Source organism: Leucopleurus acutus (assembly GCF_964270905.1).
Source record: "Leucopleurus acutus genome assembly, chromosome: 3".
Taxonomy (NCBI): domain Eukaryota; kingdom Metazoa; phylum Chordata; class Mammalia; order Artiodactyla; family Delphinidae; genus Leucopleurus; species Leucopleurus acutus.
Window position 1 is genome coordinate 80,577,947 of NC_139145.1, and position 12,762 is coordinate 80,590,708.

Below are 12,762 nucleotides of genomic sequence, written 5' to 3' on the forward strand. Positions count from 1 at the left end.
AGAGAGGCCACGATAGTGAGAGGCCCGCACGCCGCGATGAAGAGTGGCCCCCGCTTGCCACAACTAGAGAAAGCCCTCGCACAGAAACGAAGACCCAAAACGGCAAAAATAAATAAATGAATAAACTCCTACCCCCAACATTTAAAAAAAAAAAAAAATTAAGTCCGGATGTAAGCAGGAGCTCCAGGCAGAGGGGGTTATCTGTGAAAAAGCCATATGACAAGTGAGATCATGGGCCATTTAGAAAAGTGAATATTTAACTTTGTGTCTTCTTTGTAGCTTGAGGATGGGGCAGGGTGGGGACAAAGCTGGGAAACTGGCTGAGGTCAGCTCAGATAGGACCTTAAATGTTATTCAGTAGTGTGTGGGAGTCATTGCAGGGTTTAAGCAAGGGATTGACTGCAGAGATTTTCAACTTAGAAATACCATGTTAGCAACAGACTGGAGGAGAGACGAAAGCCAGTTTGGAGTAGAGAAGGAGACCTGCTTTGAGGCTGATGGAGAACTACAGATTTGGCAATGGGTCCAAAGACTGGTTAACAGACTCAAAATATACTAGGTAGAAACTTCAAATGGTGGACTTGAATGTGAACAGAGAGGAAGGAGGATAAATGCTAGTCTCTACTTAGCTTTTCCTTTTTTGTCTTATTTTACATAAACTGCACCCAAAGAGGTAGCACTACCCTCAACAAAGTTTAAAGTCCCTGATAATAGGCACAATCTTCAATCAGCTATAGACACTTCATGTTGCCTTCAATGGTATCTTACATAAGCACAGCCTAAATAAGTTTTTGCTGAATTCGCCGAAACACCTAATTTTTAGTAGGCAAACTCAATTTATGATAATGCCAAACAGGGCACAATTTTTTCAAAGGAATAATTCTACAGGAAGATCACTTTGAGAAAGGCCTATTGTTGGATCATTCCACGTTCATCCATCCATTTTTCATTCCACGACTACTTACTGAATGTCTCTTACAGGCCAGGCGCTGTTTTGGGTGTTGGGATACAGCAGCAAATAGGACAACAAGCTTCCTGCCTTGAGCTTACTCTACCAGGGAAAGACAAAGATAAGTAAACAAATAAAATTAAAATATGAATGCACATAGGTATAATTGACAAGGGAAAAAATGGAGTAAGAAGTGAAAGCAACCAACTGAGAAGGTAATAATTAAGCTAAAAACTATGTGACAAGAAGGTGACAAAACACGTGAGAAGAATATTCTAGGCAGAGAGGAGAGTGAAATGCAGATAGCTTGTGTATATGGGACTTAAAGGGGAGAGGAGGAAAGAGCCTGGGGGCGAGTTCAGAAAGGTGGGAAGCTCACATAAGAGCCCCATGAAAGAGAGTTTGGGTGTTTAGCAGGACACTGGCATGATCTGACCACGAAGATACTTTTTTTCCCCTAGAGGTGGTCCAAGCCTGTTCCTCATACCCTTGGAGGAAAGAAAAGCAGTTTTCCATGACTGTGCCTTTCCTGAGAAGGTTGCACAGGGAGCGGGCCAAACCATATCTGTGATCTTCATTTAGTAACATTTCATCTGGGCTTTGCTCCAGCATCTTTAGCAGTTTTAGGTATTACTTATCCAGGTAGAGGAATGTACAAAGCACATGGTCCAACAGAGGGAACCGATCCTAACAAAGAACAAAGTCTCTATTGCGTACCTGCTGGTTAGGCAGCCCTTCCCTCTGTCACCTGTCTCTCCCTGGAGCATGAAGACCAAGGAGATGGTGGCGGACCAGGGCAGAGCCAATGAGGCCTGTTGTGACCAGAGCGCCATACAGAGATGCTAGAGAAGAAATGGAGGGCGGCGCTCTGGAGACGCCAGATGGCAGCAAGGTGCAAAACAATGGTTGTAGATGATGAGCACGAGGTGGAAAGATGGGGAAATGAAGGCTGAGGAGAAAATTTAGCTTTGTGCCTCATCAGAATCACAGCTGCGAGACACTGGTCTCTTCTGGTTTCCCCAAGAAGAAACAGGTTAATTATTTCTGAAGGTTCAGTGGGAAAAAATGAAAGAGCCAAAGCAGAAGTTAAATGATAAAGCAAAACTGGATATATCGAGCCCCCATTTTCCTCCACCCCCTTTTCACACCAGGTCTTCTTCTCTAACCCTTGAAGAGCCAAGATAACTTCTCAGAATAAGAAGAGACTTAGAACTGGAACTCATATAAAGAGAGAAAATATCAATGGTAAAGGGGCTTCTGGTGGAGCAAGATTTGTTATATTTTCCCTTATAAAGATTTAAAATATGAGGGCATGCAATGGTGTTTTAGTCACTGCTATTCTCCTTCTGCCCCTCTCCCCACAAACGAAAAAAATTGCCCATCCTTAGAAGAAGCTTCTTTTCAACTATCTGTAGATTCAGAGATGATCGTTCCTTTTGCTTGTTTTAAATATGGTTGGAACCATACCATCCACTCTGGGGTCTTGAGCTCTTTCGCCCACTCACTAGAATTTCATCAATGCCCTCACAGTTGACTGGCGCCCATGTGTTAGTGACCTCGCAGATACACCGCTGTAATGCTTCATTATGGTTTTCCTAGGAGGGGGGAGTAAGGCGTGGGGATGTCCTGCACAGGTTCCAGTATGTACAGAACACTGCTATCAGAATTTCACCCATAGTAGTAGGCTGAGCATGTCATTCTAATCCCAGGGGAACCGTACTGGCTCCTGGTCAAATGTTGAATTGATTTTAAAATTGCTTTGATGACTTATATATTCAGTGCACAGTTTGGGGCCCCCGTTTATCTCTCCATATGAGCCGAGTTGCAGCTTGAGAGCATTTGAAGCTTGCTCTATTGGCCATTTGAAAATATAGGTTTAAGTCACATAGAGCATGTGCTTTCAGTTGCTGTCTCACGTTTGGAGTTCATTCCTGGCTGGTCTCCAAAGCACTAGATGAACAGACCTCTTTAAGATGAAATTTCAGTTTTATCTTGACATGGAATGCTTTTGAATTAAACATATACATAAGTTGTACATGATTTTATTTTCGGTTATACAGCACAGGAGAGCTTGAAAGTATAGAAGAGGAAAGGAAAACAAAACCATCGCCCGGTCTACTGGTTACATTGGGCACAAGTTACCTGGTTTACCTTCCAAGTCCAGCCAGGTGTTCCAACCAGCAGGAGGTCTGACTTTTGCCCAAGTCTCCCACCAGGATAGATAAGACAATCTTGCCAACATAGAGTGAAAATTCAGAATTGGACCAGAAAGACAGCACTTTTGTTTGCCTAGGAATTGATTCATGAAAGAAAGGGGGAGGGAACTGACATAAAAACCAGGAGGAAATCTGAACTGCAGATCTGGGGGAATGGCTAAGCTTTTGTGCTATGTGTTAGATTAGTGAGGATGATAATTACTTGAAATTAGGAAAACGAAAAGCAAGACAGGAATGCGATAGCCTGAAAAACCAGAATCCCCAGAGCTCGACTTGTCCCGTCATGACTGCCTGATCTTGCACAATTTTTCCCAGGGTGGGTGTAACACAGAGTTCCGTATGCTTAAGGACATGTTTGATGGATTAAACTAAAATCCAACCTGGGATATCCATTATATTGCAAGATGCATGCTTAACACATATGGAGTTGGTAGAAAATGTTTACGATGGGAGGCAGAGATGAGTCAAGCCCGCTTTTTAAAATTCGTAAGGTTAATGCTCATGTTACGCAAGATACAAAAGGCTAATAATTTCACTTTCTGATCATGCTTAGTTCGCTATCTCCACTGGAAAGACGTCAGTTGTTTCAACCCTGTCTCCAGAGAATTAAAATACCCTTAAGTCACTTCCATGAGTGTAAAATGATAGCAAGCCAGCCCTGAATTAGCACTCCTAGCCCCTTTCAGGGTTCAATGTCCACTGGAGAAGAGGCAGAGAGAAAGAAAATGATGTTACAGCCAATTCCGGCATTGGCTCTATCAATAGCATCATTTCATTTTCCAAAACATAGGGCCTGAATGCTGAATACAACAGAGACAAGTATATTGAATCTGGATCAGCTGACCAGGGACACGAGGACAGCTGAAAGTACCCACATTTCTAAGGTTACCAATCCAGGTCTTAAAGGGTTAAGACCTAACGTCAAGGCAAAATGTGATCAGCCTGTCTGGATCAGTCAACATGCTTCAGAATAATGGTTTCAGGTCTGAGCATCAGAGGTAGATTTCCAGTGACGCTCAGGACACTTAAGTTTCAGGGCCCCTCACTTTGCACAGATTCTGAGAGGAGTCCTAAGTATGTGTTCTTACGGCCATGTGTTTTTCTAATAAAACTTGTAAAAGTAAGATAATCTAATTACCATGGATACAGACTGCTGTCTCTTTCCACTCTGACTTGCCCTCCATCACACGTCCTTCATGTTGGGAGGCCCCAGAGTGGCCATGTGCATTTTGAGTACCTGATAATGGGAAGTCGAGTTGGGGATCCCTTGGCTTGGGTTTAATATATTTATGAGGTTTTCAGTGACTTCTGTGCATAATTATCACTAACCGCAGAGTAACAATGACTTCCGGTAATGGACCTCTCACCCACAGGTCCAGTTCACCCAGTTGGGTCCTAAAGGCACATGGTCTGAAGTAATACTGTGATATGAACTCGCCCCACAGTGCCTAGCACCAAAAGTTCGTGGGTGGTAAAAGAGAAAAAAGTTTTGCAATGCATGAAGCCAGAAGCTATTTTGGCTTCTTTTCCGGATTTCTTGAGGTTTATGGTATCTGATAGCCTTTTGAAACGTATAATTTGTTGATTTCTTTTTGCATTCTAAATGAATGTTTCTTTTCATACTAATTTATATTGTAGCTGTGTTGTATTTTTCCTAAAGAGTTCATCCCTGCCAATCACTCAAGGTGGTGTACAAGAAGTCACCAGATAGCATCATAGACAGTAGGCAAAGGGTTAGTATAGCAAAACTTTCTGGAACCTGAGATTTCAGAGGCTGAAAGAGGTATATGATCAACATTGCTAGAGATTCTGGTGCAGCTCTGACTAACCCTGCCTGACCAGTTCTTCACTGGATTCTGAACAAGATTTTTCACCATAAACACCCTCTTCATAGGAAAACAAAGTATCCTTGAAGGAGAGCCCAGTTTTTCCTAGGATCAAAAATTATGTGCCATGGGCTTCCCTGGTGGTGCAGTGGTTAAGACACGGGTTCAAGCCCTGGGCCGGGAAAATCCCACATGTCGCAGAGCAACTAAGCCCGTGCACCACAACTACTGAGCCTGCGCTCTAGAGCCCATGAGCCACAACTACTGAGCCCATATGCCACAACTACTGAAGCCTGCGTGTCTAGAGCCCGTGCTCCACAACAAGAGAAGCCACCGCAATGAGAAGCCCGTGCACTGTAACGAAGAGTGGCCCTCGCTCGCCACAACTAGAGAAAGCCCGTGCGCAGCAACAAAGACCCAATGCAGCCATAAATAAATAAATAAATTTATTGAAAAAAGAATTATGTGCCATGTTTTTTCCCACCAATGCTGTCATCCTCCAAGGGCTGGACAGAGTACCCTGTTGAAGAAACTGTGATAATCTATCATATACACTTGGTTAAATTCTGTTATCACTGAACCTCAGGTATGAGGTGTCAAATCCAGGAGCCTCTCCCTATCACCTTGAATCCCTATTTGTATTCCACCAGGATGCCAAGCTCCTCCTAACTTCCAGGATAAAATAATGGCATGAAAACCAAGCTCATTATGATTTACTTAATCACTAGAAAACATTCTTTCTTCCATTCCTTAAAACACTTGAGTATTCTTCTGTACAAACACCAGGTTTTGTTTAGTGTCCTAACATGATTTTATTAGATCTCAACCTCTCTACTTCTTTCATAGCCCATCTATAAACCATATTCCAAAGGATGTTAATTCACAAAAGAAAGTAGCTGACGAAATACAGTGTGGTGTCAGGACCTGTTAACACACATATTCCTTTCTGCTGTACAAGGCATAATAGGGACACTGAGGTCTCAAGCAGTTTAAGTCCATCAAATGGGTTAAAGTAAGGTATTTTCATTATAGACAGGCTATTTGCATATTTATTCTTATGCAGAATTATAGTAAACAGGATACAATTCAAGAGAAAAAATCTAATAACTCAGAAAGAGTTAAGAAGAGGCAAATTTAGGGCTTCCCTGGTGGCGCAGTGGTTGAGAGTCTGCCTGCCGATGCAGGGGACACGGGTTCGTGCCCTGGTCCGGGAAGATCCCACATGCCGTGGAGCGGCTGGGCCCGTGAGCCATGGCCGCTGAGCCTGCGCGTCCAGAGCCTGTGCTCCGCAACGGGAGAGGCCACAGCAGTGAGAGGCCCGCGTACCGCAAAAAAAAAAAAAAAAGCCAAGTTTAAATCCCACATATTAAAACTGACCAAAAGTTTCTGAGTATATAAAAAAAAGCTACTTTTAAGTATACATGCACTATATGGATACTTTACACCATTAATATTGTGCATGTGTCAGCAACCAGTTATAAATCTACATTCTCTGAGATGTGCTGTCAACTCTTAGTAAAATTTAATCATATGTTCAAAAGCATCAGACTGCAAGCATAATAAAACATAGTGCCATTATTTCAAATGTCACAGGTAAAGACAACAGTCAGTGTGGATACCACTGAGCACCCTGTTCTTCCTCTATCCTTTACCAACACAACACAAACAGTAAAGTTTTACCAGAAAGTTACCCAAATCATAAGCAGCATCCTATGATATCCAGTTGTCAAATGGCCACTGATGATACCTGCCTCCTGGGATTTGCACCCCTGTGAAGTCTCATCCCACATTGTATCAGATTTGGTCTGTGTGGCCAATAGAAAATGGCGGAAGTTGTGATACATTACTTTTGAGATTAGGATGTAAAAGACTGTGGCTTCTTGGGTACTCTCTTGTTTTTCATTCAATCTTTCTCTCTCTCTCCCTCCCTTCATCACTTCCTCTGGGGGATACAAGCTGCCATGTTTCGAAGAGACCTATGAGAGGCGCCTGTGGAAGTGAAACTGAAGCCTCCAGCCGAGACCCAGCAGGGAACTGAGGCATGCTAGCATCTACCTGAGTGGGTGGAGGTTTGACTGGTACACCCTACGCCCCCAATACCAAGTCACTATTGGTAGAGGACCTATCTCTATGACCTCACAGAGAGGAGAAAAGCCTGGGTATAGACTTAAAACGGAGAGGGTCACACACTAAAGCCTAATCATCTCCCTTGTTCAACCAAACTACAAACAAGCGCACTTCGGAGGCCATGAGAATGGGGTAAACGACGAACAGAACCATCAACGATTCTGTTCTGCTCCCACTTCAAGCTCACATGTCTTCTTAAATCCAGGAGAAAACTACAAACTCGGGCCCCACATTTTAGAGGAATGTTTAAATCACACGGCGCCAAATTTCTTACAGTAGATTCCTTTGAATATGACTTTGCATTTGCTGTGCATTTAGAGATTGTTTCTGATAAGTCAATTAGAGCTTTTCAGAAACTCTTAACTTATGCAATATGTCAAGTAAGAACAACATTTTTTAACCCACCAAGGGAACAGCATATGAAACGCTGAATTCTGAAAGTTCCCAAGGTAGAGATCAATAGTGGCTAATTCACTGATATTTCTGGTGCTGATTCTATAGGCAAGAAATCAGTATTTCTAACGCTAAACTTTGGAGAGAAACAGAGTAGATTTCTAAGTGACGACGTATATTTTAAGATGCCCTTTCCTCTTTCTTTCTTTCTTCCTCCTTCCATGCAAGACTCTCGTTGGTGACTTTTCTGCTACTATATTCTGGAGGAACAGATTATGTCTAGTTCATTTCTGAATCCTTCTCACACTGCTTATGACCACGCAAGCATATACAAGACATGTCAAATGATTTGATCTAAAATCAAGCCCTTCCTTTCCAATCCAAACCTAATGAGATCCTATGAAAGAGAACAATAAATAGTAAAATTTGAAAAGAGTAATATTCTAAGAAAGCAACAGAAGTAATACACAGGCACACTGTAATACCCTCCTAATGAATTCTGGCTTAATTCAAAGGTGAAATATACTCACTATACTGAGGTAGAACCAGAGCTGGACGTGAAACCAAGAAAGATTTAGAGCCAAAGCAACATGTAGTCCTTTGTTCTACTAAGTTATCAGAACAAAGTAGGGATTTTTCTGATTCCATAGAAATTACCAATCCTTATACATTTTAAACAATGAAAACAAGAAAAGTGCTATACTTTTGCAGGTACAGTGAGTGATAGTGAGTAATTCTTCCCATATACGTTCCCACTATAAATGCTTTTCCATGAAGTATTCATTGCTACTCAGTCCTGGAAGTTGTCTCATAAAAGTCACACAGAAATCCCCTTCGTCTTCCAGGAGAGAGTGTAAGTCATGAACTTCTTATTCCAAGCAACCAGGAAATAGAACTTTATTTACAAAGTTAAAATAGAAGCTGCAATAAATAATTCCTGCCAGAAACCTAAAAATAATTTTTACTCCTAATTACTATAAAAATAATACAGGGAAATGTTGGAGCCCTATTTTCCAGAACTTCCTGGCTATGCAAATGACAAAGTGTCACTTGGCAACAGTTGGGCAAACAACAGAGTTCTGTGTCAACCAAGACAAAGCAACTGGCAATCACTGGGATGCCATAGGCTGAGGATGGGGTGGGGGTGAGGGGCTGGCAGCTCCTTTATGAACAATATTATCTGTAACCTACCCCAGCCCTTTCATATTTTTTGCTTTCCCCAAAAGTCACTTGTTAATTTCCCATTAGACTGAATCAAAAGGAAACATTCTCAAGTATTGAATAAGCACCTGTTTATAAGGCAAAACAACTGTGTCAGTGAATCAGCACCTTTCTAAAACTGAATTTGACCAATGAAGCAAGCAGTCTGTAAGAACTTTTGTGTTCAACAACATCTGTCACTAACTGAGATATTTCCAACTGTTCTAAATTTCCTATTTGCTAAAGAGTTCTCACATCACTAATAAGTTCAATCTGACTTTGCTAACTAATACTTTTCTGTGGAATTAGATGCCAAGTACTGGTGGAATTACCCAGCAGAATGGACTGCCTGGGTTTGAACCTCACTGCACCGTATACCAGCTATGTGTCCCTGGGCAAGTAACTTAATCTGACTTTAGCAATGGTAAAGAGGAAATAACAGTAGAACCTATTTTAAAAGGTAGCTCTGAGTGTTCAGAGGCAATGAGCATGTCACATGCTTGGCACAATGCTGGGCATAAACTAAGTGCTCAGGAGGTAGTAATCCCATTATTCTTGTTGTTTTTTCAGTCTTATTTCTATTGTTAGTATTACTGTTGCAAAACCATGAGAGCCGATTTCCTAAAATGAATGCCTTGTGGCATACTCACCTGTAAAAGTTTGACTACTGTCCACGCATTAAAATGCAATGTTATTAGAAAGCATATATCAAGCTGTACGTGTGTATAGGCTTATAATAAGTTCAGAAGAAAGAGGGTATGGGCTTTACATTCTCAGAATTAATCATGGGTGCTCTGATGCCCCACGTGAGTCATGGAGCCGTTTCTCCCAATAATCTGCATGATGATTACGTTACATCTGCTATTAAAACATATTCCAATCTCTTCTTAAACCCAGATTCATACTCTGCATAGTAATTCTCAACTTCTCCAGCAATAGAATTCACAGGATATGTGATGAAAAGAACTTTGAGAAATTCATCTCCACTCCAAAGAACAAAGCCATCGCCAACAGGGAATCTATAATTTACTCATGTCCATATTCAAATTAAGATAAGGAGACACCAATAAGGCAAACCCAGGAAAGCTGTAGGCTAAATAACTCATCCAGAAGGAATAAAAGGGAGCTCTGAAATGAAGTCTTGTTCATAAAAGCAAAATCCCTGCAGGGCAAGTCAGCTGATTGGTTTTTAATGGAGGGCAAAGTTTAATCCAGTTACAAACTAAATCACACTGAAATCAAGTCAGGATCCCTCTAGCTAACTATAAAAAGACCCTAAGAGGGTGCTGTCCCTGTTGCTTTCCTAAAGAGTAAGAGATCTTACCCTTTCACGCTATAGTCATCATTCTATAAAATACAGAGATTATTTACAGGCAACTCTTTGAGTTAAGATGTATGTTTAGTTAACTGCCTTTTTGGAAAAATCCCTCTTCTCTTAGGGAATAATGAAATAATTCATTTGAAAAAATATGAGGCAATACACTTTGAAAGAGGGTTATGAGTAATGCAAAAGTCAACTGTCATCTGTTTGGAACTTAGCAAAAATAAACCAAATAATTGATGTGTTTGAAGTTCTTACCTAAGTAGGAGACTAACATTTATGTCAATGGATGGAACTCACCTGGCCATGGCTAAAAAAAAAAAAAAGAGAAGTGAAGAATAACCATTTGTTAAGAGCTATTATGAGTCAAACAGTTGTAACTTATGTAGACTAAGTCATTTACCCCTCATAACAATCTGATGGTAAGAATATTTTTGTCCCCATTTTAGCAATGATGAAAGAAACTGACATCCTAAGAACTTAACTGACTTATCCAGTATCCCACAGCTACTAGGGATTCAGCTACCAGAGAGCAAAACTGTCCATATTCTTTACACTATATATACCATTAACCTGCAAATGGACCAACTTCTTTCACATATACACACAGAAATTAACTTTAAAACAAGTTTTAAAATTATTGACTTGATTGTTGAGAACTCAAAGTGTGTTCTGATATATAAGTATCATTATAAAGGACAGTCTGGAAGACCAGTTTGCAAACAAGTAATGACAGCAGAATTTCACATAAATGCTTAATCGCTGCTGCATTAATTGTTTGTTATTTTGTTTTTCTTAATTTTCTTGGATTAGGTGTTTGGATTTGTTGTGGGAGAAGGAAGGCAAAAAACTGCAATTCATCACCCTAGATATTAGCCAGGGACTATCTGATTGCAAGGAACAAAAACTCATTTAAATTCGCTTAACTAAAGTAGGAGGAACAGGTAGAAGGAGGCTTAGATGGGGAAGCGAGCAGGAACAGATATTCTACCCTCTAGCACTGGGGGCCACTTCTTGCCTTTGCTCTCCTCTGTGCGGTTGCTTCTTCTCTCTCTGAGGGTAATTTTCTCTGCCTCTCCATACTCAGGGGAAAGAATGTCCCACTTTATATCACATCCCAGTTCAAATACATTCCTAAAAAAAAAAAAGCAACCTCTGAATAGGTTTGTAAATGCTCTCTGGAATATCTGGTTCACTAGAAACTTGTATCTATTTTCTGCTCCAGCAGCACAAAGGGGCTCTCCAAACTCTCAGAGCATCGACATGTGTCTTAGTTGGCTCAAGCTGCTATCACAAAATGCTATAGACTGGGTGGCTCAAACAACAGACATTATTTCTCACAGTCTTGGAGGCTGGCAAGACCAAAGATAAGGTGTCAGTGGATTTGACAGCTTGTAGACAGCTGCCTTCTCACCATGTCCTCATATGGAGGAGAGAGAGCTCCAGTGTCTCTATCTTCCTGTAAGGGCACCAATCCCATCATGGGGGTCCACCCTCATGACATCATATAATTATTTCCCAAAGGCCATCTCCAAATACCATCACACTGAAGGTCAGGGCATCAACATGTGAATTTGAGGGGGATACAAATATTCACTCCATAACAACTTGTGTCACCACTGCCTTGATTCTCAGGCATACTCCCCCCGCCCACCATTACCAGTGTCCCCACATTTCCTGGCCCTCTCCTTCTTACATTCCTAATCTTTCTTCTATTGCTAGCACTTCTTTTTCTCTGCTTCATTAACCAGCAAAGCCTCGGGAAGAGTTGCTCGCCAAAGACTTTGAAATAATAGTATTTTGGGCACTGAAAGCTCTAAGAGCATCTGCAGATCTTCTGGAGGGGTCCCTGATGGATGTGGCTCCAAAACCAGCATCCTAAAGGCAGATTTAGGGAAGCCATTCTGGATTCTATTTCAGGCACGACCACCAGATACAGTGCCATGGACGAATCACTTCTTTCTTTTAAACATGACTTAAAAAGCAGGAGGATCTTAGAATTCCCTGGCGGTCCAGTGGTTAGGACTCAGTGCTTCAACTGCAGGGGCCGTGGGTTCAAACTAAGATCCTGCAAGCTGTGTGGTGCAGCCAAAAAAAAAAAAAAACAAAGTGGGAGGATCTGAGTAGAGTAGATACCCTGAAGTCTATGGTTCTGTGACCGGGACACTGCTCCAGCTTTGCCAGTCCTCCATTTATTATCACTTAAAGTCTATGTAAACATACTTGATGCTTAAGCTACACTTACCCACCTGTTCAAATTATTTTATCTGCCTAGTTGTGAATCCATTTATTTTTCGTGCTTCAAAAATCATGATCAATCGCAAAGTTGTGTTGTTTTTATGAGTTTTTCACTGGTTCTAGCGCTCCAAGGAATTCATTTATTCTTTCAACCACTGCTTAGTAAGCACCTCTGTCAGACATAAAGAAAAGTGCCAGACATGTCAGGCCCTCAAAAGAAACTGAACCTCAAGAAAACTGATCACCATAAAACAACAGCAAAGAATACTAGGGCTTCCCTGGTGGCGCAGTGGTTGAGAGTCTGCCTGCCGATGCAGGGGACGCGGGTTCGTGCCCCAGTCCGGGAGGATCCCCCATGCTGCGGAGCGGCTGGGCTCGTGAGCCATGGCCACTGGGACTGCGCGTCTGGAGCCTGTGCTCCGCAACGGGAGAGGCCACAGCAGTGGGAGGCCCGTGTACCGCAAAAAAAAAAAAAAAAAAAAAAAAAAAAGA

At 41.7% G+C, this 12,762-nt stretch overlaps 1 long non-coding RNA gene across 1 annotated transcript in view; it reads right to left on the reverse strand.

Moving 5' to 3' along the window:
• The window catches only part of LOC309960294, a 254,176-nt gene that overhangs the window by 178,107 nt on the left and 63,307 nt on the right, over nucleotides 1-12,762 (reverse strand). The gene's annotated exons all lie outside the window — the stretch shown is intronic.